At 45.4% G+C, this 27,655-nt stretch overlaps 1 protein-coding gene and 2 pseudogenes across 2 annotated transcripts in view; 1 reads left to right on the top strand and 2 right to left on the bottom strand.

Annotated features, from left to right (window-relative positions):
• The window catches only part of SLC7A14 (solute carrier family 7 member 14), a 246,794-nt gene that overhangs the window by 66,157 nt on the left and 152,982 nt on the right, over positions 1-27,655 (top strand). The window lies entirely within an intron of this gene.
• Positions 3,514-3,632, bottom strand: LOC134913825 (5S ribosomal RNA; annotated as a pseudogene).
• Positions 21,375-21,493, bottom strand: LOC134912644 (5S ribosomal RNA; annotated as a pseudogene).

Here is a 27,655-nt window from a genome sequence, read left to right as displayed (position 1 = left end):
TGTTTTCCGACGATACGTCTGCTGTTCCTAGGGATGATTCTGGACACGGTTCAGAAAAAGGTTTTTCTTCCCGAGGAAAAAGCCAAGGAGTTATCCGACCTGTCAGGAACCTCCTAAAACCAGGAAAGGTGTCTGTACATCAATGCACAAGAGTCCTGGGAAAAATGGTGGCTTTTTACGAAGCAATTCCATTCGGCAGATTCCATGCAAGAATTTTCCAAAGGGATCTGTTGGACAAATGGTCAGGGTCGCATCCTCAGATGCACCTGCGAATAACCCGGTCGCCAAGGACAAGGGTATATCTTCTGTGGTGGTTGCAAAAGGCTCATCTATTGGAGGGCCGCAGATTCGGCATACAGGATTTGATCCTGGTGACCACGGACGCCAGCCTGAGAGGTTGGGGAGCAGTCACACAAGGAAGAAACTTCCAGGGGGTATGGACGAACCTGGAAAAGTCTCTTCACATAAACATTCTGGTACTAAGAGCAATCTAAAATGCTCTAAGCCAGGCGGAACCACTCCTGCAAGGAAAACCGGTGTTGATTCAGTCGGACAACATCACGGCGGTCGCCCATGTAAACAGACAGGGCGGCACAAGAAGCAGGAGTGCAATGGCAGAAGCTGCCAAGATTCTTCGCTGGGCGGAGAATCACGTAATAGCACTGTCAGCAGTGTTCTTCCCGGGCGTGGACAACTGGGAAGCAGACTTCCTCAGCAGACACGATATTCACCCGGGAGAGGGGGGTCTTCATCCAGAAGTCTTCCACATGCTAATAAACTGTTGGGAAAGACCAATGGTAGACATGATGGCGTCTCGCCTCAACAAGAAACTGGACAAGTATTGCGCCAGGTCAAGAGATCCACAGGCAATAGCTGTGGACGCACTGGTAACACCTTGGGTGTACAAATCAGTATATGTGTTTCCTCCTCTGCCTCTCATACCAAAGGTATTGAAGATTATACGGTGAGGAGGAGTAAGAACAATACTAGTGGCTCCGGATGGCCAAGAAGGACTTGGTACCCGGAACTTCAAGAGTTGGTCACGGACGACCCGTGCCCTCTACTTCTGAGAAGGGACCTGCTACAACAGGGTCCCTGTCTCTTTCAAGACTTACCGCGGCTGCGTTTGACGGCATGGCGGTTGAACGCCAGATCCTAAAAGGGAAAGGCATTCCAGAAGAAGTCATTCCTACCTTGATTAAGGCAAGGAAGGAAGTCACCGCGAAACATTATCACCGCATTTGGCGAAAATATGTCGCGTGGTGCGAGGATCGGAGTGTTCCGACGGAGGAATTTCAACTGGGTCGTTTCCTACATTTCCTACAATCAGGATTGTCTATGGGTCTCAAATTGAGATCTATTAAGGTTCAAATTTCGGCCCTGTCAATATTCTTCCAAAAAGAATTGGCCTCAGTTCCTGAGGTACAGACTTTTGTTAAAGGAGTACTGCATATACAGCCTCCTGTGGTGCCTCCGGTGGCACCGTGGGATCTAAATGTAGTTTTAGATTTCCTCAAATCCCATTGGTTTGAACCATTGAAAAAGGTGGATTTTAAATATCTCACATGGAAAGTGACTATGTTACTGGCCCTGGCTTCCGCCAGGAGAGTATCTGAATTGGCGGCTTTATCTTATAAAAGCCCTTATCTAATCTTCCATTCGGATAGGGCAGAACTGAGGACTCGTCCGCATTTTCTCCCTAAGGTGGTATCAGCGTTTCACCTGAACCAACCTATTGTGGTGCCTGCGGCCACTGGCGACTTGGAGGACTCCAAGTTGTTGGACGTTGTCAGAGCCTTAAAAATATACATTTCAAGGACGGCTGAAGTCAGAAAATCTGACTCGCTGTTGATACTATATGCACCCAACAAGTTGGGTGCCCCTGCTTCTAAGCAGACGATTGCTCGTTGGATTTGTAACACAATTCAACTTGCTCATTCTGTGGCAGGCCTGCCACAGCCTAAATCTGTTAAGGCCCATTCCACAAGGAAGGTGGGCTCATCTTGGGCGGCTGCCCGAGGGGTCTCGGCATTACAATTCTGTCGAGCAGCTACGTGGTCGGGGGAAAACACGTTTGTAAAATTCTACAAATTTGATACCCTGGCAAAAGAGGACTTGGAATTCTCTCATTCGGTGCTGCAGAGTCATCCGCACTCTCCCGCCCGTTTGGGAGCTTTGGTATAATCCCCATGGTCCTTTCAGGAACCCCAGCATCCACTTAGGACGATAGAGAAAATAAGAATTTACTTACCGATAATTCTATTTCTCGGAGTCCGTAGTGGATGCTGGGCGCCCATCCCAAGTGCGGATTATCTGCAATACTGTACATAGTTATTGTTAACAAATTCGGGTTATATTGTTAAGGAGCCATCTTTAAGAGGCTCTTTCTGTTATCATACTGTTAACTGGGTTTAGATCACAAGTTGTACGGTGTGATTGGTGTGGCTGGTATGAGTCTTACCCGGGATTCAAATTGCCTCCCTTATTGTGTACGCTCGTCCGGGCACAGTACCTAACTGGAGTCTGGAGGAGGGTCATAGGGGGAGGAGCCAGTGCACACCACCTGATCTGGTAAAAGCTTTACTTTTTTGTGCCCTGTCTCCTGCGGAGCCGCTATTCCCCATGGTCCTTTCAGGAACCCCAGCATCCACTACGGACTCCGAGAAATAGAATTATCGGTAAGTAAATTCTTATTTTAAATCACTTCTCAACCCTCCTTCACCCAACCCGCCAGCCACTATCAAGGCGCAAGATCTTGCTTCTTACTTCAAAGACAAGATTGATAAGATCCAAGATGAAATGGTATGTTCTTCCTCAACCAGTGACCTACTCAATTCCCTACCTGAACCCTCTGGTACTTTCTCTTCATCTGATCCCACAAATAAGGATAAAGTATCAACATTCTTCTCATTCTGCTACTCTACTACCTCGACTCTTGATCCTATAACCTCACAAATAAGTAAAGCTGTCTCCTGTGTTCATCCTAGTCTTAACTAACATCTGTAATCTATCTCTCTTTACTGGTATCTTTCCTTCACTGTTCAAGCATGCAGTGATTACTCCCATTCTAAAAAAAAAAAAAAAAATTCCTACCCTCTCTCTCAAACTACCGTCCCATCTCTCAGCTTCCATGTTTCTCCAAGCTACTTGAGAAACTTATGAAACAATAGGTATGGTCCTTTGGAGAAAACAAAGAACCAAAAAAAGCAAATATAGGCCTTTTCCTGGGCACACTTGAAAAATTGAAATGATGAAATTATTAAAAAATATCTTTTATTAATGTATACTTTAAGAGAAGATGAGAGCTGGCATCAATGATTAAAGAGCATAAGTGTTCACAAGTACCAATGTACCTATTATGGGCAAAATAATAATGTAAGTGAGCGAAAATAAGTAAACCCTCATCCACAGAGATAATTCATACATATCCTCTATGATCAGGATTTTATATGAATGAGGTCACTACCTCGAGTCCAATGGGTCCCAAATTGCTTTAGCTGTTGGAGAGTAAAATACCTACGGTACCTAGTATTCCCTGGTGGTTCCCCATCCAGGTACTAATCAGGCCCTGCAGTGCTTGGCTTCCAAGATCAGACGAGTTTGGGCATACTCAGTGCGGTCTGACCATAGGTAAATCTGTCTCCTAGGTGCACCATTTTCCGATTGTATTGGGACCCAGGATGTCAATCACAGAATAAATAGATATTGGGTTATATACGGTCAAAAAATAATACAGTGGACTTCTAGGTTATTGCTGGGAGATCTAGTCAGTAGTAATCTAAATTAAGGCAATAATACTGACTGTGGGGTCTTGGGATTGGTATTTCCAAAAAAGACTCTATTACAATTGTGCTCCCAAACAGCCTAAGTAACAGGAGGGCTTTGTAGTGTCCACAATAATCAGGACAATAGAAAATGTATCTAAAGTACAACAATATCCCTAATTTTCTGAGATTGATTTTAGCATATATAATAATTACAAATTGCAACTGTCCCTTGTGAGAGGGTTCCTCTTTCTCCACCCTTACCCAGTAATCATGCACCAAGAAATATGTTATGCATAATAATCGTAAGAGTATAAAAGTATAAGTACATCACATAACATACATTTGTCTGCTTTCCCCTGTTACCTGGGGAAGTACCTGGTGAACCCTGTGGGAAAGCAAGGGGGAGCTGCGGTTGGGCAGGGAGAACCTGTTTTCGGCCAGGGGCCGATGGCTATCTTACCCAACTTCTTCGGGAGACCCTCAGACCAGTGGACAGGGCAGGAGTCGACGAGAGAGGCGCCGGCGGCCGCGGCCGTGCGACTGGAAGTTCGGGCGCCGGAACCAGAAGTGACGCGCGTTTCGCTCCGAGAGCTTGATCACATGATCGCCTGCTCTCGGAGTTCCCCGCTGCCTGTATTTATGAGAGAGCGCAGCTTGTCAATTAGTGGAGGAGGTGTGAAAAGCACCTCCATATGGTTATCCGAGTTGAATCACATAGGATTGGAAAGTAAATTTCAGCAGGCTGGGACTAATTAAAAAGTATATAAAAGTAATATCATTGAGAATATAATAAGAATCAACTTATTATTCAGCTAGTCTGATTGGGTTTGGAGAACGGAAAAGGGAGATAGTACACCCTATATTGGAAAACAATATAGATATAGTAATAACATTATGATGAATGAAAAATGAAGTCAATGAGAATCGTGTGGTAAATATAAAGGGGTGAAGAGGGTCAATTACAGAAGATTACGAGTTATGAATAACCAGATGTATGACAGTAAGAGCCTATTGGATATCAATTATTAAAAGCAAAAAACTGCTGTTTGTATTAAATGGGAAAGAGTTGTGGGTGTGATGTATATAAGGGGGGGGGGGAGGGGGAAAAAAAGGGGGGGGGAAGGTTTGGGAAGGTGTGGGGGAGAAGAGTTGGATGTGTTGGATGGGTAAGAGGTGTGGGATAAAATCTAGTAAAGTTAAGTATGGCCTGGGTACTCGGTTAGGAGCTGTTACAGTGAGCAGGCCGGTTAAATGGGGGGGGGGGGGTAGAAGGGGGGGAGGGGAAGGAATGAGAAGGATATGGTGAGTTTAAATGAGGATAGTATGAGAATGTGAGGAAGGATAGTGTGGGAGGTATGAGTTGGGACAAGAGGGAAAAAGGAGGGGGAAAAATAAATAAATGGGGGGGGAAGGGGGGGAGAAAAGGGTAAGATGGGGAGGAAGAAAAGAATGGGAAGTATGGATCAGGACATTGTGAAGGGGAGGGCGGGAATGTGGCGAGGGTGATGGGAATGGGTGAAGAGGGTGTAAAAGCATGGATTGGGGAGTGAAGAAGGGCCTGATGAACTAGTGGATATAGGGGCAGTGATTGAGGTTATGGATGGGAAGAGTGCCCTTGCGTATGTCAGCATGGATGTGAAGAATGTGAAAATGTGGGTAAAATAGTGTGGTGAGCGTGAGAGTACTGGGGAGGAAATGATGATGACGTAGTGAATTGAAAGTGAGAACTGGGTGCAAATAACGGTGGAAAAAATGAAAAAATATTGATAAACTGAAGTGTAAAAAGGTGAAAATGACAATATTGGTGTATGAGTTTAGGAAAGAAAGGGAATAGAGACACCTAAAAGTGTGCATCAGTGAAATTAAGTTGGGCAGGATGGATTAAGCTTGATGGCGAGAACATCTTTACAGAAAGACACTATAATTAAGGTATTCATTTAAACCCTTTGGAGCCAAGGTGTCTAGTTTAAAAGTCCATTCACTCTCCTTCCTGAGGATCATTCGTGTAATGTCTCCACCTCGGATTCCCGGTTTGATTTGCTCAAGGCCGTGTACTTTGAGATCTTGGGCTGAGCCTGAATGATGAGTTAGGAAATGTTTTGAGATAGTTGTCAGTTGTTGCATTCTTTGTTGGTGTTTGACAGCATTCCTGATATTGCTCATATGTTCAAGAGTTCTGATTTTTAGCATGCGAGTAGTCATTCCTACATATCTCAGATCGCAGGGGCAGGAAATGCAGTAAACGACATTCTTGCTTTTGCAGTTGAAGAAATCATTAATTTTTATCTTGTCACCATATTTGTCCACCAGTTCTTGTTTGTTAACCACATGTTGGCAGATCTTACAATTACCACAGGCGTAGCTTCCTTTTATTAGTGGCTCACGTGATGGTTGTTGTAAGAAATGGCTACTGACTAGGAGGTCCTTTAGATTGGGTGATCGCTAAGTTCAATTTTGGTGTTTAATTTTTTGGCCAGATCTTCATCAGAAAGTACAATGTGCCAGTGTCTTTGCAGGATTGACTTGATCTCCCTCCATTCCTTGCAGAAATCCCCCACAAATCTTATGGTTTGGGATTCTTCCATACGTTTTTTTTGTTGTTGTATTAAAGATTACATTTTCTCTTGTCTTGGTTATGTTATTTTTTTGCTTTTTTAATGGATCGCATGCTGTATCCTCTGTCTTTTAATCTGAGTATCAGTTCTTTACTTCTTATCTTGAAAACTTCGTCGTTTGAACAATTTCTCCTAAGGCGTAGGAATTCTCCTTTCGGAATATTGGTTATTGTAGGGGGAAAATGTGAGCTGGTTTGATACAGAAGAGTGTTGGTGGCTGTGCTTTTCCTATATATTTCCGTGGAGATCATATTGTTAGTATCCCTATAGATTCGAAGATCCAAGAAGGAAATACTGTCCTTATGGTAGTCACAAGTGAATGAAAGATTAAGAGTATTGTTGTTGAGTTGCTGTATAAATTCCAAAAGTACGGTTTGTGTGCCATCCCATATGATTAGGATGTCATCAATGTAACGTGTCCACAATATGATGTGTATGGTATATGGTTCACAGAGGTCAGAAAATACAAACTCCCTCTCCCACCAGCCCAGGAAGAAGTTGGCGTACGTGGGGGCACAGGCTGCCCCCATCGCTGTTCCTTTTACCGGGTGTAGAAGAGGTTGTTGAAGGTGAAATAGTTCTTGTTTAGTACAAATTGGAGGAGTTGTAACAGAAATTGGTGAAAGTCATTCATTCCCCGCATTCTCAAAGAATATTCCACCGCCTGGATGCCTACAACGCCTCAACATCAAGGCTCACGAGGAGATGTGTTTCTTCCAAATGTATGTAACTGATCTTTCTGAGGACATCAGTCGTATCCCTGGTGTATGATGGAAGTTCCAAAACGTAGTCCCTAAGATGTGTGTCCAAGGGGCGTGGCTTGGACGTTGTGCTTTGCAGTCACCTCGGGCTAGAGCTCCTGCAAATAAGGAACTCAAAACATCCACAAAGCATCTAATATACCCTCTATTGGCCCCTGACTTATACCCCAGTGAGCTGCTGACAGCGTTGGGCTCTCTGGAGAGAAGTCCCGCACCGCTGAGAGTCTATTTCCGCCGCTACGAGCTTGCGGCCTATACCACTTCCAGAAGCCGGGGCCTCGAGTTAGGAAGCATCCCGGCGATGAGCTCCGGGAGCCGTTCGCGGCCGCGGCGGGACCCGGCGGACCTCCTGCGGGCGCTCCACACATCCCCTGGCCAGCGGAGACACTCCCCAGACCCCCAGGTACCTGCAGGGGGCTGAAGGCTCCTCTCCTGTGCCTGGATTAGCAGGTAGAAGGAGAGACTCCTTGCTGGCACTTCTGGCGGCGGCCATCTTGAAAAGCATCCCACAGCTTTTGTCACCACAAGCAGCATAACACAGGGACACTGCACAGCAGCTCTGTAGCAGCATTTCCATTCACAAACCCTGCCTGCTATATATATATACAAGTGGCCTAAACCTATTGAAGACATATAATACACTGCTGGCTGCAGTACGTTTGGCTATCTAATCGTGCCCTCTCATACTAATCTGAGACTGCTCTCAAGTGCTGTCTAGTGCTTTCATACCATCACTATCGGGTTTGAGATGACCCTCGCCTCTACACTCCTACAGCCCGTCGCGATGTGACCTCTAATATGTGACCTCCCCACCCAGAGTCTTACCGTTTAACATGGAACTACGTTTGAAAACCAGTATCCTGTCTACTTTATAACGCACCAGCCTAGAGGGATCCGTCTGCTGCAACACTCTCAGATCATTCATTTATTTTTTCTCCATTGTGTCTTCTATCTCATTATGGCGCCTAAAAAAGCAAAAGGCACACTACCTCCTCAGGTATCTCTCCCGATCCGGAAACAACATCAGGCGTCCCCGCCATCTCGAGGAGTGTCAGCCCCTTCTTCGAAAAGCCCCTCTTCATCTGTTCTGACCAGCTCGCTTTCAGTGTCGGGCGTGGATCCGAATTCTGATGCTCCCCTTACTGTGAAGACCGTTTGCCAGGTCTTGACGGCCTTCAAATTGGACTTAACTCATGACCTCACAGCTGCCATACGTGAAGTCAAGGTTGAGCTGACAGCCATTGGGGATAGAACCGACACTCTAGAGCGCAAATTGGAAGAACTGGTGACGTCACATAATGATCTCATTACAGCTCATGACCAACAACAAAACGAGTTGGACACATTTAAAAACAAAATGGCAGATTTGGAGGATCGTTCCAGACGGAACAATATTAAAATACGAGGAATACCCGATTCAGTCGATAACTCGGATCTGACGAAATATGCCATGGCCCTGTTCCGTAAACTGCTACCTGGAGTACCCGATGCGGAACTGTTAATTGACCGAATCCATCGCCTTCCTAAACCTCGGTTTCTCTCCAACTCCTCACCTAGAGATACGTTACTCCGGGTACATTTCTTCACCGTCAAAGAACGTATTCTCCAAGCTACTCGAGATGCAGAGAACTCTGATACTCTAGGAGGATTGCAATTGTTCCCGGACTTTTCCGCACTCACTCTCTCTAAGAGACGCAGTTTAGCTCCGATCACCTCCACCCTCCGGGCCCAAGATATCCGATATAGGTGGGGCTTTCCAGTGAAGCTGATTGTATTTTATGACGGCTCTTCATTTACTATATCGGAGCTGGAAGCCGGAGTGAAACTACTCGAAGACTGGGACATCTCAGTGAAACTGCCATCTTCTCACGAAAGACGTCCTCCACCTCGTTCGGAATGGTCCACTGAGTGAACGCACTACGTAATTAATGAATGTTCTAACATGCCTTTCTTTATTTCGTTAGAGATATTAACTTTACTATAATTCTGTTTATTGCTGCTCTTATGGTTATTGAATTCCTCTAGGTCAGTTACATTCTCTCCTTGCTGGATTTCATACTGCATACTCTCCTACTTAAAAGTGGCTGTTCAGTTCATGCCCCAGTTTACCTGTTTATCTGTTTAAATGGCCTATCTTTACAGTACACGCTGATTACAGCAGTCGGATGTATTTCCGCTAGTAAGATATGCCATACCATTTTGTGCTGCATTTGTGTTTCTTTAATATATGTTTGTTCCCCATGTGCCACTTTTGTTTGGAGGGAGATGTGCATTTATTCTCCCTACACTTTAGCTATCTGTTTTCTCAATGACTCTGGGTGGATTGAAGAGTCCGCCTGCCCCTCGTTTATCTACTGCATTCATTTTCCCCTGCAGTAGCTATGCAGACCCGATGTACTGGGTCAGTTTACTTTTCCTTCCCCTTTGTTTTATTGCTTTTGAATCTATCGCCCCTTCTCCGTGTTTTTTATATCCCTCCCCTCCCCCCCCCCCCCCCCATCCGGATGGGATGTCGTCACTTGCATTGTATTTTTACTAAATAAGTATGGTTGGTATTCTCTCATTAAATGTTAAGGGTTTAAACTCCCCCAACAAACGTAGATTAGCTTTATCCTCCTTTCATAAATATAAAGCTGATATAGTCGCCTTACAAGAAACTCACTTTTCCTCCCATAATCCCCCTGTGTTGAAAGACCACAGGTTCCCTATAGGATATTTCGCTAACGGCCCCTTTAAAAGAAATGGAGTAGCTCTGTTGTTTAGAGATAATGTTCCTTTTACTCTCCACTCCCAAATTGCAGATAAAGCAGGCCGATACTTGATCCTCACGGGTGTTTTGGAAAGTAAACCTGTCACTATAGTCTCTCTATACGCACCTAACTCAAACCAGGTGGCTGTTATGCACACCAGTGCCTGCAGGAAAGTACTAGTGTCAGAACTGTTATGCACTCCAGTGTCTGCAGGAATGTACTGGTGTTTGAACTGTTATGCAAAACAAATGGACTCACAGACAAACTGGGGAATATGACATAACGTACACAGAAGGTGATAGGGTAACAAAATACACACACAGTGAACAGAGAAGCCCAGAGGCTAAGGAACTGGGTATCTCCCTTGTATTAGAACTGCTCAGATGTAAAAAGCAAGATGTTGTGTTTTAATACGTAGAGAACCCGAAATGCTGTTGCTAAGGGCAACAGCAAAACCCTAAAGGGTTACCAACGGGTGTGGCAGTAAACTCCTTGGTCAGAGATGGAATGATAGACACAAGGAGAGCCTCCACAATCCTGATTCTCACTTGCAGTGCACAGGTTTAAGCTTACTGCCACTAAACTGACCCCTGACACCTAGCACAGTGAGACAGGATTAGACAGGCAAGTGTTAGAATACAGCCGCAAACTTGCTAAGTTCACAGAGTAATAACAGAACCCCAGCAAGCTAAACGACTGACTCCAGTCTTACTGCTAGGTCTGGATTGGCAGAGTGTAATACCAAATCCCCAGGCCTATTTGCAGTAAGCAACAAACAAATACAAAGCTACACAGTACTGGCTAACTTTCATGAACTGACTAACCAACAGAGATTCAGCAGCATCTGCTTACCCTGAAAAGAGGCCTTATAAAGCAGGTGCTGTCCACGCCCCACTCAGACCTCACAGACTGTGAGCACAAAAACCAGCACCGGATCCCCTGCCGTGCACAGAGCCTATAACCACTGCACAGCAAAAGACCCGAACCGGAGTATCAGCTGCGCTCAGGTTACTCCACTAGCACTTGTCTCCCGGTTGCCATGACGACGTGGCAGCACAGGGCAGGAGACCCTAACAGTACCCCCCCTCTGACGAGGGGTCAAAGAACCCCTACCACCGGGTTTATCGGGGAACTGCGAGAAGAAAGAGCGTATCAGTCTGGGGGCATGAAGATCACAACTGCGCACCCACGACCGCTCCTCCGGGCCATACCCCTTCCAGTGCACCAAAAATGACAGCCGACCCCGAACCACCTTGGAGTCAAGAATCCTTTCAACAACAAACTCCCTCTGGCCACGTATCAGAAGAGGGGAAGGTCTTCCACTGGAAGAAGGATTACTAATCGCCCGTTTTAAAAGGGAACAATGAAATGTTTTATTGATACCCAAAGAACGGGGCAGATCTAACTGAAATGCCACCGGATTGATAACCCTGGTGATCTTATAAGGGCCGATGAACCAGGGCCCTAACTTATGAGACGGCTGTCTCAACTTCAAATTCTTGGTAGACAACCAGACGAAGTCTCCTAATTTGAAGCTGCAGGGTCTTTTCCGCTTATCAAAAACCCTTTTGGTCACTAATGACACAGACACAAGGGCTTTCTTCACTTTCCGCCAAATACCTCTAAGGACCGAAACCACAGAGGAACCACCAGGCGTGGAGTCCAGGGGGTCAAAAGAATTGGCCTTAGGATGATGCCCATACACACAACGGAAGGGAGAGATCCCTGTAGCAGAGTGAGCCGCGTTGTTATAGGCAAACTCCGCCATGGACAGATGAGCAACCCAGTCAGTCTGACACTTGGAGACATAACACCTGAGGAACTGCTCCAAGGACTGGTTCACCCTTTCAGTCTGCCCATTAGACTGCGGATGGTAGCCTGACGACAAGCTGACAGAAATCTGGAGATCGGAACAAAATGCCCTCCAGAATTTGGCCACAAACTGGGATCCGCGGTCAGAAACCACATCAAGTGGCAACCCGTGGAGACGCACAACATGCAGCATAAATAATTCAGACAGGCGTCTGGCTGATGGCAGCCCAACCAGTGGAACGAAGTGCGCCATCTTCGAAAACCTGTCAACGACAACCCAGATGGCTGTCATCCCCGAGGATTTGGGCAAGTCCACCACAAAATCCATTGAAATGTGGGTCCATGGCTTAGATGGGATAGAGAGTGGATGTAATGGGCCAACAGGAACCCCTTTCTTAGTGAGTGCCACCAAGGGCGCCACTATAGACGAAAATCCAGCGATAAATCGTCTATAAAAATTCGCAAAGCCCAGGAAACGCTGAAGCGCCTTCAAACTAGTGGGCTGCACCCAATCCAGGACTGCCTGTACCTTGGAACCCTCCATTTGGAAACCTTCTGGGGAGATAATATATCCTAGAAATGCGATTTGCTGAACTTCAAATTCGCACTTCTCCAGCTTCGCCCCAAGCCGGTGGTCTCTGAGTTTCTGGAGGACTAAGCGTACATGCTTCTGATGTTCCTCCAGGGAATGGGAGAAGATTAGGATGTCATCTAAGTATACAACTAAGAATCTATCCAAATATTCCCTGAGCACATCATTCATGAAATCCTGGAAGACTGCCGGGGCATTACAGAGCCCAAAAGGCATCACCAAATATTCATAATGCCCTGAGTGGGTATTAAAGGCAGTCTTCCATTCATCCCCCTCTCTTATTCGGATTAGATTGTACGCACCGCGTAGGTCAATCTTAGAAAAAATGGTGGCAGTACGAAGCTGGTCAAACAAGACCGAAATGAGAGGCAGTGGGTATGAGTTTTTAATCGTGATACGGTTCAATTCCCTGAAGTCGATGCAGGGTCGCAACGAACCGTCCTTTTTACCCACGAAGAAGAACCCCGACCCAACTGGAGACTGTGAAGGTCTGATAAATCCCTTAGCCAAGTTCTCCTGAATGTACTCTGCCATAGCCTGAGTCTCAGGACGTGACAGGGAGTACAACCTGCTCTTGGGAAGCTTAGCATTTGGCAACAAATCAATGGCACAGTCATAGGGGCGATGGGGAGGTAGTACCTCTGCAACTTTTTTGGAGAACACGTCCGCAAAATCTGCATAACACCCTGGCAATCCTGGCAAATTTAGCTGCGAGAGCCTGACTGGAAGGCTCAAGCAACTCCTGAAACAATCAGTACCCCAACTAAGAATCTCCCCAGAGACCCAGTCAAATTGAGGATTGTGGGCCCTTAACCAGGGTAACCCCAACACCAATGGGGCAAAAGTACAGACAGTCACATAAAAGGACAATTTTTCAGAGTGTGTGGCTCCAATAAACAAAGAAATCTGGCTAGTGCAAGAGGTAATTTTACCTTGGGATAATGGTTCCCCGTTTAACCCACAAATCTCAATTTCCGATGCCAAGGGTACTAAGGGAACAGAGTGTTTTAGGGCGAATTGGCGGTCCATAAAAACCCCGTCGGCCCCACTGTCCACAAAGGCCTCAGTCTTGACAGTTTGACCGAGGATCTTCAAGGTCACCGGAATGATAAAAGTCTTCTTGGGAAATTCTGACTTCTGGCCTGACAGGATATTTCCCATCACCCTCAGGCCCTGAAGTTTTCCGGCTTTTCTGGGCATGATACTACCACATGACCTTTATTCCCACAGTACAAACACAACCCCTGCTGTCTCCTCCGCGTCTTCTCACGCGAGGAGAGGCGGGTAGCCCCAATCTGCATAGGCTCCTCAGAAAATTCCTCAGAGTCTGAGGTTCCCTTGGGAAGGAAGGAAATCTCAGTCTCCCTTTCAAGCCTACGCTCTCTCAGCCGTCTATCCACCCGGATGGATAACTGCATGAGCTGATCCAAGCTATCAGGCAAGGGATATTGTACCAGTTGGTCCTTTATCTGGTTAGAAAGACCTCTTCGGTACTGGTGTCTCAGGGCTGGGTCATTCCACTGGGTATCATGGGCCAACCTCCGAAACTCCGTACAGTAAACCTCAACTGGCCTTCGCCCTTGCTTAAGGATCGAAATCTGAGCCTCGGCTGAGGCCGTCTTGTCAGGGTCATCATACAACATGCCCAGTGCCGTAAAAAAAGCATCAACACTTTTAAGCGACGGACAGTCAGGCTGCAACCCATATGCCCAGACCTGTGGGTCTCCTTGTAGCAAGGAAATCACTATGCCCACCCGCTGAATCTCCGACCCAAAAGACTGAGGCCTAAGCCGGAAGTATAGCTTGCAGCTCTCCTTGAAACAAAAGAACTGCGAGCGATCTCCAGAAAAACGATCCGGGAGATTTACTTTCGGCTCCTTAACCCCTGCAGGTGCTGCTGCTGCGGGAGCTCCGCCAGCAGCCTGGGAGGTGTGCATTTTAATGGACAAATCATTAAATTGTCGAGTCAGGACCTGCACCTGATCGACCACCTGTTGCAACGTATTTTGAGGGGTATGCTCCATATTCCCACAAAATTTCAACAGGAGTATTAGGCTGCTGAATATGTTATGCACACCAGTGCCTGCAGGAAAGTACTAGTGTCAGAACTGTTATGCACTCCAGTGTCTGCAGGAATGTACTGGTGTTTGAACTGTTATGCAAAACAAATGGACTCACAGACAAACTGGGGAATATGACATAACGTACACAGAAGGTGATAGGGTAACAAAATACACACACAGTGAACAGAGAAGCCCAGAGGCTAAGGAACTGGGTATCTCCCTTGTATTAGAACTGCTCAGATGTAAAAAGCAAGATGTTGTGTTTTAATACGTAGAGAACCCGAAATGCTGTTGCTAAGGGCAACAGCAAAACCCTAAAGGGTTACCAACGGGTGTGGCAGTAAACTCCTTGGTCAGAGATGGAATGATAGACACAAGGAGAGCCTCCACAATCCTGATTCTCACTTGCAGTGCACAGGTTTAAGCTTACTGCCACTAAACTGACCCCTGACACCTAGCACAGTGAGACAGGATTAGACAGGCAAGTGTTAGAATACAGCCGCAAACTTGCTAAGTTCACAGAGTAATAACAGAACCCCAGCAAGCTAAACGACTGACTCCAGTCTTACTGCTAGGTCTGGATTGGCAGAGTGTAATACCAAATCCCCAGGCCTATTTGCAGTAAGCAACAAACAAATACAAAGCTACACAGTACTGGCTAACTTTCATGAACTGACTAACCAACAGAGATTCAGCAGCATCTGCTTACCCTGAAAAGAGGCCTTATAAAGCGGGTGCTGTCCACGCCCCACTCAGACCTCACAGACTGTGAGCACAAAAACCAGCACCGGATCCCCTGCCGTGCACAGAGCCTATAACCACTGCACAGCAAAAGACCCGAACCGGAGTATCAGCTGCGCTCAGGTTACTCCACTAGCACTTGTCTCCCGGTTGCCATGACGACGTGGCAGCACAGGGCAGGAGACCCTAACAGTGGCCTTTATTCGGAAGCTCTGCTTGCTTATCCAAAAGGTCCGGGTCGGCTCCCTAATCCTCCTAGGAGACTTTAACTTAGTATTAGATCCCAAACTTGATAAATCGTCCCAACCCTCTTCAACTACATCTAAATCCCGCCCTGGCCCCTCATTAGCGCTACGTAACGTGTTAGCAGAGTTCGACCTATATGACATCTGGCGCATTCACAACCCCTCAGGTAGAGACTACACGTTCTTTTCACCGGTTCACAATTCATATTCACGAATTGACCTTGTGTTATGTGATAAATGGACCTTACAGGATTCTGGTGCGGTCGATATCCTACCTATCCCCTGGTCCGACCACGCACCGCTATATTGGAAATGGCACATTAACTCTGCTCCCGTGCCCCCCAGACCATGGCGATTATCTCTCCACCTATTGCACGACCCGCTGGCCAAAAAAATTATCTCTGATTGCATGTCCCTGTATACAGACACTAATTCCCCTTCGGACACCTCCTTGCCAAATTACTGGTGTGCGTTAAAAGCGGTTGTCCGCAGTTCTGCTATCCAGACTGGAGCTACGCTTAAAAAGCAAGCCAAACAACTCCAACTAGACCTAGAACAGAGACTTAAAATAGCTGAAGATAAGAATAAGAAACACCCCACCCGGCTCTTGCGTAAGGAACTATCTGACATTCGCAGCCAACTACAAAAACGGTTGGTTTTTAGAACCCAAGCAGCCCTCAATAGATTACGACAGAAATTCTATTTAGTAGGTAATAGACCCGGCAAAATGCTTGCTCGCAGACTTCGTGTTCATCGAGCTCGCAATAGAATTAAACTTATTCTCTCCTCTACAGGAACTAAGCTTGCCAACCCTCTGGATATTGCTAACCAATTCGCAGACTACTATACTAAATTGTACAATTTACACTCTGACCCCCTCACATTCCAGCCTACTCCTGACTCTATACAAGCGTTTCTTTCTTCTGTCAACCTTCCTACCTTAACCCCTGGTCAGTTAGATGCCTTAAATGCCCCTTGGACCGCACTAGAGGTCGAATCTACGATTAAATCCCTCCCTAAGGACAAGGCCCCTGGCCCCGATGGGTTTATTAATGACTTTTATGCTTCCTTTACGGACCGTCTCTCCCCCATTTTGACTGCTCTGTTTAATGATATAACCAGTACTGGTACCATCCCTAAGGAAATGCTGGAGGCCCAGGTGGTAGCTATCCCCAAACCTGGGAAAGACCCTGCCCATTGCCACAATTACAGACCAATCGCATTGCTTAATAGTGATGTTAAGCTCTATGCTAAAATGATAGCATCCCGACTTAGTGCCTATTTACCATTGTTGATTCACCCTGACCAGATTGGATTTGTATCTGGAAGACAGGCCTCGGACAACACCGTAGGGTCTTCAACTTGATAGACAGGGCCCCCGGCACCGAGGGATTTTTATTACTCTCATTGGATGCTGAGAAGGCGTTCGACAGATTAAATTGGCTGTATATGCGTACTGTTTTAGTTAAATTTGGCTTTTCAGCCCAGATCCTGACGTCAATCTTAGCATTATACACTCTACCGTCAGCAAGAGTATTTAGCAATGGATTCTTGTCGGACGCCTTCCCAATCACTAATGGAACACGCCAAGGTTGCCCTCTCTCACCTTTGATATATGCCCTTGGCATTGAACCCCTGGCGGCTAAAATCAGAGCGGATGCTGCATTCCCCGGCCTGAACCATGGGAGACTCTCCCATAAGTTGTGTCTCTTTGCCGACGACGTTCTTCTCTTTGTATCTCGACCCTCCTCCTCTCTCCCGCATCTACATTCGATACTACATAGCTTCAGTGAGGCCTCATACTACAAACTGAACACAACTGAAACTGACGCTTTACCTGTCCACTTACCCGATACACTCACGGCTGCTTTACGATCTCAATACCCATACAACTGGAAACTCGACTCACTTACATACCTCGGGATACATATTCCTCCTATCTCCTCTACTGTTTTTGATTTAAATCTCCCTCCCCTGATACTCACTCTCCAGACCCTGACATCCTCGTGGCTTTTGTATGAGATATCCTGGCTGGGTCGTTTATCTGCCTTTAAAATGTCCCTTTTACCCAAACTTACGTATTTATTTCGCACTATACCTTATACTTTCCCCAAACCATATCTTGATAAATGCAGAATTGTCCTGACGAAATATCTGTGGAAATCGTACCCCCCAAAATTGGCACATGCTAGAATGATACTTCCTCGACACAGAGGAGGTCTCGCGTTACCCGACCTGAGTATGTATCAGGAAGCATGTGTGCTTGCCCAACTGAAATCCTGGAACCCCTCCAATCCTGTATCCTTGTGGGCCCATATCGAAGATGTTAGTTGCATAGGATACCCCTTAGCAGATCTGTTGTGGACTCCTAAAGCCCTACGTCCCAACGACTTGACCATCCTTCCATCTACGGCTTCTTCTTTACAAATATGGGATAGTTTGATGAGTAGGCTCCCTGGCATTACTACCCCCTACAAGGCCCTTTCACTTAAAGCAGTGAGTAAGTTAATTCCCAACCTACATATCTCTGCGTGGAATGCTTGTAATATTCATACCCTTGGAGACTTACTAGAGGGAACCGCCTTTCTTTCATTCGCCCAATTGCACGATAAATTCTCCCTCCCGAGTACTGAACTATTTCACTACTTTCAAATCAGACATTGGTTTAAGGGTCTACCCATCGTACAAACTCCCCCCAACTCTCTAGTTCAGTCTATCCTATCCCGTGTGGTATTGCTTACATCAACTAAAGATATTACCTATTGGTACAATACGCTCATCTCATTGGTCCCATACCACAAGTCAAATGCTCAGAGGCGATGGGAGGGGGACTTGGGTATTCCCATAGCAGAGTCACAATGGGAGAAATTATACTGTTTAACATTCCGCATGTCACGCTGTTTAAACCATTCAGAAATGCATGTTAAATTACTGAATAGATTATACCTGACCCCGGACAGACTGCACACATTTTGGCCTTCCTGCTCACCACTCTGTTGGAGAAACTGCGGAGAAACAGGACATTTGTACCATATTTTCTGGTCATGTCCCCTTCTCCATGCTTTCTGGGCAGAAGTATTTACGCTGATAAATAAAGTTTTATGTCTATCTTTAAGCCCATCCCCAGCTTTAGCTCTCCTACATATGTATCCCCTAGAGGTCTCGGCCTCCCAAAGGTACTTATTGGGACACATTTGTATAGCAGCAAGGGCAACCTTGGCCCAAGCCTGGAAACAAGCGGTAGTCCCTCCTGCTCTAAAAGTGTTTCATAAAGTTCACTTCCATTATACCATGGAAACTGAGTATGTGCCTTATTCCTCCTCTGCTTCTTCTCCCATTGTAAAATGGTTCCAATGGCACGAATACGTCACGGAGGGGGAAGGATCTGCTCTCATAACACACCCAGGGAAGACTTCCCCATTACAATTTAGCCTAAATGAGGAATCTTCCACTTCTTAAGTGCTTCATCTCCCAAGCTTTCCCTTTTTGTTTATACTAGCCGTTACGTCTATAATGCTATCAAGTGCTTACACCCTATTGCTAGGGGCGGAGTAGATAAACCCTATTGAACTAGATCTGCACGCTTCCCTCTGTTAATTTGACTAGGATACCTGAATACCTGCTTAGTGCTATGTTATCTGTCTTATATGTATGTTGTATTATATTGATGTGTACATCCCTCCCCACCCTGTTTTCTTTTTTCTGTACCCCCCCTTTTCTTTTTGCATTTGACATAAAATCCAATAAAAACTATTGATGTTAAAAAAAGATGTGTGTCCAAAAATGTACAGGCTCTTTCTAGTAGGCCGCCATTTCCTGAGACTATGGGCCGACCGGGGGGGTCTCGGAGATCCTTGTGAACCTTTGGTAAAAGGTAAAATGTTGGTACTCGAGGATTATCAACCGTTAGATAGTCCTGCTCTGACTTGGTTATAGTGCCATCGTGATATGCCCTGTTGATGATATTCATATAAAGTTTAGTGTACCTTTCTGTAGGGTCAAAGATACTCTTCTGGTAGCATGATTGATCATCCAGTTGTTTCTTGGCTTGTTTAAGATATAGTTCTGTTGGCCAAATCACAACATTTCCTCCTTTATCCGACGGTTTCAGTACTACGTCAGTCCAGGTTTATAATCTCCTGGAGCGCCCTCCATTCGTTCGGTGTCAGATTACCTGCAGGGTGATGGTATTTCTTATTCAGATATAATCTGTCCAGATCCCGAGTGACCAGGTTCGTGAAAACTTTAACCTCTGGGTATAAGGTATCCTTGGGGAAAAAAGTTAATTTTTTTTCAGCAAAGGTCTTGTTTGTTGTGTAGAAGGGATTGACTCGTTAGGGTCAGCAAGTTCTTCCAATGTCGCCAGAGCTAGCCTTTCTTGTGACGACAGATTTTCCAAGTCAGAGGAGGATTCAGATGTTCCTGTTCTCTCTGTAAAAAATTTTGCTAATAGTAATTTTCGTGCAAAAAGTTGTAAGTTAGTTTGCCACTGGAATCTGTTGAATCTTTTCGTAGGTGAGAAAGTTAAACCTTTTTCCAAGACTGATCTTTGTTGTACTGTAAGGATATGATTGGAAAGGTTGATTATTTGAAGTTTATTGTGGGTCTGATTTAGTTCTTGTTCCTGCGATTGGGATACCGGTTTGGAGATGGTGAGCCCCATTTTTCTCTTCCTCTTCTTCTTACTACGTCTCGTTTTTCTTTTGCTTGGTAGCCACGTGCTCCCCTGGTTTGCTCGAAAAAACCGGTCACTGAGTTGTTAGTTATTCTAGATGTTGAAATACTTCTACGGTCCGAGGTATGACTGTCAATTTAATCTGCGCTAGATAGATCTACTTCTGAGGAAGATGGGGTGTTAGAGTGTCCCACGGGGCGTTCTTTTCTAATCGGTCTATTCCACTGGAATATCTTGTTGTTGGAAAAATCCCGCTTGTCCCTGGTAAACTTGTTTTTCTTCCTATCAATTATAGTCTGTTCGTATACTTGCAGGTCCTTCTTGATTTTCTCAAATCTGTTTTGAAATATGGGGTTTTGTTCCCATTGTTCTAGATTCTTGGCAATTTTGTCAATTTCTTTGGTACATTCGTCCAAGACAAGGTTATTATGCTTTATAAGGATGCTAATTAGCTCATAGGAACATTTGAGTAAAGTAGTTTCCCACTCCTGTCGTAGGTTGGCGGGGAATAGTTCAAATGAAGGGAATAATTTAGGCCTAAGGCCTCTGGGTATGATTTTTTGTTTTTGATAGTTCTCCAAACTTGTTAGATCCCAATTTGTACGTGTCTGTCGTTGTAGAATATATTTCAATTTCAGGATTTCATCTTCCCAGTTGGGATCTGGATCTTTAATATCGTCCCCAGTGGGAAAAATGCTTTCCAAATCTTCCGTTCTGCGCTTAGTACTTAATTCAGTTTTAAGATTGAAGGTGGTCATAATTCGGCAATGGGGATAGTAAGTATATACACTGATGATCCTCTGATCCGTGCTAGATTTAGGAGCTGAGATAGACCTCAGTTTGTACAGTCTTAACAAAAAGAAATAAATCTGCACAGGATATAACAATTATTGTTCAGTGAATTAGAAGTATTATTATTAGACCAACGTAAAAGCCTACTTAAATGATAAGTTCAGCAAATGGTTGGTGGTGCTCGCGGAATATAGTTATGACAACTATGAAATAACAGGTATGGTCCTTTGGAGAAAACAAAGAACCAAAAAAAGCAACTATAGGCCATTTCCTGGGCACACTTGAAAAATTGAAATGATGAAATTATTAAAAACATATCTTTTATTAATGTATACTTTAAGAGAAGACGAGAGCTGGCATCAATGATTAAAGAGCATAAGTGTTCACAAGTACCAATGTACCTATTATGGGCAAAATAATAATGTAAGTGAGCGAAAATAAGTAAACCCTCATCCTCAGAGATAATTCATACATATCCTCTATGATCAGGATTTTATATGAATGAGGTCACTACCTCGAGTCCAATGGGTCCCAAATTGCTTTAGCTGTTGGAGAGTAAAATACCTACGGTACCTAGTATTCCCTGGTGGTTCCCCATCCAGGTACTAACCAGGCCCTGTAGTGCTTGGCTTCCAAGATCAGACGAGTTTGGGCATACTCAGTGCGGTCTGACCGTAGCCGTTCTTGCCCTTTTTCTCTGTAATATTCAAAAAGCTCTTATCCGTTTAATTTGGAATTATACACCCCCACAAATTGCTACTAAGACTCTTGGGAGATCAGTTCCAGGAGGTGGTCGAGGTCTTCCTGATGTCAAGCTCTATTATTTAGCTTCTCACTTCTCTCATATTGTTGCTTCTTATTCTCCATCCGGGTTCTACTTCCTGGCTCGATATTGAATCAACTTATGTTGGACTCCCAGATCTAACCCCTATAGGGGGCCTACCTTCGATATCTCGACCTCCTACTTTCAAACTTCTGCCGCTCTCAAATTTAATGCCAAGCTCTGGGATCTCCATTCTGCTGGAATGAAGCTCTCTGCTTCGACTTCTCCCTTCACCTTTATCTGGTACAACCCTCTATTTCCTCCTGGAACTTTGGTCATGAGATTCCGTACCTGGATTCGGGCTGGGTTTAAGTTCCCCTTGGATTTTTCTGACCAGAGTCAATGGTTATCCCTGCTCGATCTACAACAACAACAAAAACATCCCGGGTACTTAACCCTTTTGAATTTTTTCAAATCCGCCACTTTATACATTCTCTGCATTCACCTTCTGTTCTCGGGGCCCTTAGACATTTTGAGAGTCTTGATCTCCCAACTATATGCCTTCCTTTTAGATGCCATCCTCCCTTCTCTTAGATCCCACAAGATTGCCTAGGAACATGACCTTGGCCCTCCTCCAGATGACGAAGCTTGGGACAACATGAGACCGGGGATTGCTGAAAGCTTGATTACTACGAAAATCAAAGAAATTGCATATAAAGTTTATTATCGCTGGTACTATACCCATAATAGACTTAATAAAATGTTCCCATCCTCTTCTGATTGCTAACAGGATTGTAGCTGCAGGGGTACTATGGTCCATATATGGTGGACCTGCCCAACTATTGTCCCCTTTTGGGACTTGGTTCATGGACTTCTGAGCCTTCTTTTTGAGACCCCAGTACCAAAAGACCCCTGGATATTTTTGTTGTATTATCTTCCCCGGGCCTCAACAAATTTTCCAGAAAGTAGACTGCGCTTATTTTGGCAGCGGCAAAGTCCCTGATCGCTTTGAATTGGAAACAGGCTTCACTTTCGGCGCTTAAAACCCATATCTTGCATGTCGCAGCCAAGGCAGAAATAACTTATTACCTCCACAGTCGTGGCCATGTTTTTACTCAAGTTTGGTCTCCATGGCTGCTTACTGAGCATAGATCCTTATCCTCCTTGTCCTCATTGCTAATTCAGTGCGTAGACCCATGGGCACTGACTGACATATCCTACTTCTGCTTTTTCTCTCGTACCCTTGGTGGTTAATGTGTATCCAAACCTTCAAATGTTGTCACATGCTTACCTCCCCCCCCCCCCCCTTTTGCCCTAACCTTCCAATTATCCCTTTCCATTCGTTACTAACTTAATTTTTTATTATCTTTTTTAATTTTTATTATGCCAAAAATATGGTCTGTATTGGACTTGCATGATCTGTTTTTTTTTTGTTTTTTTTAATCTGTGCTTTCTTTGACAATGTTAAATAAAGAATTATATAAAAAAAAAATAGAAAGACTTTTACTATCAATAATTTTACAATAATATACCGCAATGCTATGTGTTTGTAGCAAATAAAACAGAGGGAGTTTTGTCATATTTTGATCAAAACATTTAAGCTTACAGCCCACGTCAAGGGACCTCCCAGATACAGAGGGGAACATCTATCTATAGAGGACTGGCTTGTGAGTCATACCCAACTAGGCCTTTTATAGCCTTAATTGAAAGATGCCATGATAGCAACAGGAAAAGTTTTTGAAATAAAGCAGAAAAGAAATATGCATGTGCTAGGTTTTACCCATATTGTACATGTGTGTATGTACAGTTGTGCTCATAAGTTTACATACCCTAGCAGATTTTGTGATTTTCTGGCCATTTGTCAGAGAATATGAATGATAACTCACAAACTTTTCTTTCACTCCTGGTTAGTGGTTGGGTGAAGCCATTTATTGTCAAACAACTGTGTTTATGTTATGCACACCAGTGCCTGCAGGAATGTACTGGTGTCAGAACTGTTATGCACTCCAGTGCCTGCAGGAATGTACTGGTGTTTGAACTGTTATGCACACCAGTGCCTGCAGGAATGTACTGGTGTCTGAACGGATAGGTATGCAAAGCAAATGAACTCACAGACAGACACAGAAGGTGATAGGGTAACAAAATACACACAAAGTGAACAGAGAAGCCCAGAGGCTAAGGAACTGGGTGTCTCCCTAGTATTAGTAATGCTCAGATGGGAAAAGCAAGATGTTGTGTTTTAATACGTAGAGAACCCAAAATGCTGTTGCTAAGGGCAACAGCAAAACCCTAAAGGGTTACCAACGGGTGTGGCAGTAAACTCCTTGGTCAGAGATGGAATGATAGACACAAGGAGAGTCTCCACAATCCTAATTCTCACTTGCAGTGCACAGGTTCAGCTTACTGCCACTAAACTGACACCTGACACCTTGCACAGTGAGACAGGATTTAGGCAGGCAAGTCTTAGAATACAGCCGCAAACTTGCTAAGTTCACAGAGTAGTAAAAGAACCCCAGCAAGCTAAACGACTGACTCCAGTCTTACTGCTAGGTCTGGATTGGCAGAGTGTAGTACCAAATCCCCAGGCCTATTTGCAGTAAGCAACAACAAATACAAAGCTACACAGTACTGGCTAACTTTCAGGAACTGACTAACCAACAAAGATTCAGCAGCATCTGCTTAACCTGAGAAGAGGCCTTATAAAGCAGGTGCTGTCCACGCCCCACTCAGACCTCACAGACTGTGGGCACAAAAACCAGCACCGGATCCCCTGCCGTGCACAGAGCCTGTAACCACTGCACAGCAAAAGACCCGAACCGGAGTATCAGCTGCGCTCAGGTTACTCCGCTAGCACTTGTCTCCCGGTTGCCATGACGACGTGGCAGCACAGGGCAGGAGACCCTAACAGTACCCCCCCTCTGACGAGGGGTCAAAGAACCCCTACCACCGGGTTTATCGGGGAACTGCGAGAAGAAAGAGCGTATCAGTCTGGGGGCATGAAGATCACAACTGCGCACCCACGACCGCTCCTCCGGGCCATACCCCTTCCAGTGCACCAAAAATGACAGCCGACCCCGAACCATCTTGGAGTCAAGAATCCTTTCAACAACAAACTCCCTCTGGCCACGTATCAGAAGAGGGGAAGGTCTTCCACTGGAAGACGGATTACTAATCGCCCGTTTTAAAAGGGAACAATGAAATGTTTTATTGATACCCAAAGAACGGGGCAGATCTAACTGAAATGCCACCGGATTGATAACCCTGGTGATCTTATAAGGGCCGATGAACCGGGGGCCTAACTTATGAGATGGCTGTCTCAACTTCAAATTCTTGGTAGACAACCAGACGAAGTCTCCTAATTTGAAGCTGCAGGGTCTTTTCCGCTTATCAAAAACCCTTTTGGTCACTAATGACACAGACACAAGGGCTTTCTTCACTTTCCGCCAAATACCTCTAAGGACCGAAACCACAGAGGAACCACCAGGCGTGGAGTCCAGGGGGGTCAAAAGAATTGGCCTTAGGATGATGCCCATACACACAAAGGAAGGGAGAGATCCCTGTAGCAGAGTGAGCCGCGTTGTTATAGGCAAACTCCGCCATGGACAGATGAGCAACCCAGTCAGTCTGACACTTGGAGACATAACACCTGAGAAACTGCTCCAAGGACTGGTTCACCCTTTCAGTCTGCCCATTAGACTGCGGATGGTAGCCTGACGACAAGCTGACAGAAATCTGGAGATCGGAACAAAATGCCCTCCAGAATTTGGCCACAAACTGGGATCCGCAGTCACAGACCACATCAAGTGGCAACCCGTGGAGACGCACAACATGCAGCATAAATAATTCAGACAGGCGTCTGGCCGATGGCAGCCCAACCAGTGGAACGAAGTGCGCCATCTTCGAAAACCTGTCACAACGACAACCCAGATGGCTGTCATCCCCGAGGATTTGGGCAAGTCCACCACAAAATCCATTGAAATGTGGGTCCATGGCTTAGATGGGATAGAGAGTGGATGTAATGGGCCAACAGGAACCCCTCTAGGAGTCTTATTTCGGGCACAGATGTCACATGCCCGAACCCACTGATCCACATCCTTAGCCACCGAGTGTCACAACTGAGGGCCTGAGCTGACGGGAGGCAGCCTCAGTTGTAGGGGCTGAGATGTACCGGAACCTGGGAGGTTGTATCAGACCCCTGGACATGTAAGTAACATGAATAATAACTGCCCGAAGGCGTGACCACGACAACTTGGATAAAAGTCAATGATGTTTATTATGACAACTCCGCAACTCAGCAGCAGTAAAAGAAAACGTAAAAGTCAGCAAAGAATAAATACAGTTCCTGGGTACTACAGGATGGCAGGAGCCACAGGGCACTGGTAGTGTGAGATAGTTCTTATAATCTTCTAGATGGAAAGTCCTTACCAGGCCCGACTGTAGCAATGGAGATAACCCAGGATTGTGCCAGCTGGTGTTCCAGGAAAAGCTGGGTTGCTGAAGATAAAACGGCTGCTGTGGATACTGGCTGGAACCAGACTGTTGTTAGCACGGAGTGGATACTGGCTGGAACCAGTTAAATAATAAATTAACTTGGGAGCGATGAAATATGAACTGAAATGTAGAACTTGAGAGCGGAGAAATAATAATACCGGTGGAGAGTGGTAAAGTGTAGAAAGGACACCGGCCCTTTAAGAGAAGCTGTACTCTGCTGGAAGCTGAGCTGGAAGCAGGTAATGTTGTAGCTGGAAACAGATGAATCCACAATGGATTGGAGAGTCAGGCTACACCGCAGGTGGAATGCTGGTGCGGGTCTCTATGGTGGAAGTCTTGAGACAGGAGCTGGAACCTGGAAGACAATCACAGGAGAGAGACAAACAGGAACTAGGTTTAACAACCAAAGCACTGACGCCTTCCTTGCTCAGGCACAGTGTATTTATACCTGCAGCAAGGAAGGGATTGGCTAGGCAATTATGCAGATTAACAATACTGACAACAGATTGGAGGAAATGATCAGCTGACAGAATCCAAGATGGCTGCGCCCATGCAGACACTTGGAGGGAAGTTTGGTTTGTAATCCATGTGGTAATGAAAACAGTAATGGCGGCGCCGGCCACTGGAGACAGGAGACGCCAGGCTGACAAGTGCACATCCAACCACGCGGACACAGCGGAGGCCGCGGCTGACGTAATCGCCACTCTGACACTCTGCATGCAGAAGCTCAGGGACGGCGGCGGAGGCCGCGGGAGACGCCATGCCAGATGTAATAAGGCGTTACTGTGACAGCGTCTCAGAGAGACAGGAGAGGATGCAGGAATGTGAACATTAGGATAACAGATGGGATCCGGTCCTGGAACGCTGAGCCAGCCTTAGGAGGCATCTGATGGGTAAGAAATGGCGTCCAGATACCCGGATCGTGACAGCACCCCCCCCTTTAGGAGTGGCCCCAGGACACTTCTTTGGCTTTTGAGGAAACTTGGAATGGAATCTCCGGACCAAGGCAGGAGCATGGACATCAGAAGCATTGGTCCATGAACGTTCCTCAGGGCCGTAACCCTTCCAGTCAATAAGATACTGTAGTTGACCGTAACGGTGACGTGAGTCCAGGATCTTGGCCACTTCATACTCAACACTGAACTAATCCCCTCTTGCGCTGTAAATAGTATGATATGGCTCAAAGTTCAATAAGGACAAATGGATAAATTCATATATTCTATATATTTTTTAATAATACATATAAATATATATATATATATATACACTTTACAATGAACTATTAGACCGGTCAAAATAAAATCACTAACAAATATATTACCTAGCTATAGGAGGTGGATCTCAGGTAAACTCTGTGCACAGAGTATTTTTAAAAATAAAAATCAGTCCATGTATTGGATTAAAAAATCAATTGACCAACTCATTCTTTGAGGAAGCCCCCATAAGAGGAGCGAAACGCGTCAGAAGTAGACCATTGGACCCTTGTACCAGCTTATTTGCACCCCTACAATATACCATCATCCAGCGGTACTATTCGTGGATCAAACGGAGATTGGCGGAATACAACCGTGACTGAGGTGTCTGCATA

The sequence above is a fragment of the Pseudophryne corroboree genome, chromosome 4, assembly GCF_028390025.1.
Source record: "Pseudophryne corroboree isolate aPseCor3 chromosome 4, aPseCor3.hap2, whole genome shotgun sequence".
In the NCBI taxonomy this organism is placed as follows: domain Eukaryota; kingdom Metazoa; phylum Chordata; class Amphibia; order Anura; family Myobatrachidae; genus Pseudophryne; species Pseudophryne corroboree.
Note: the sequence above shows the minus strand (reverse complement) of the source record. Positions and strands in the feature narration are given on the sequence as shown.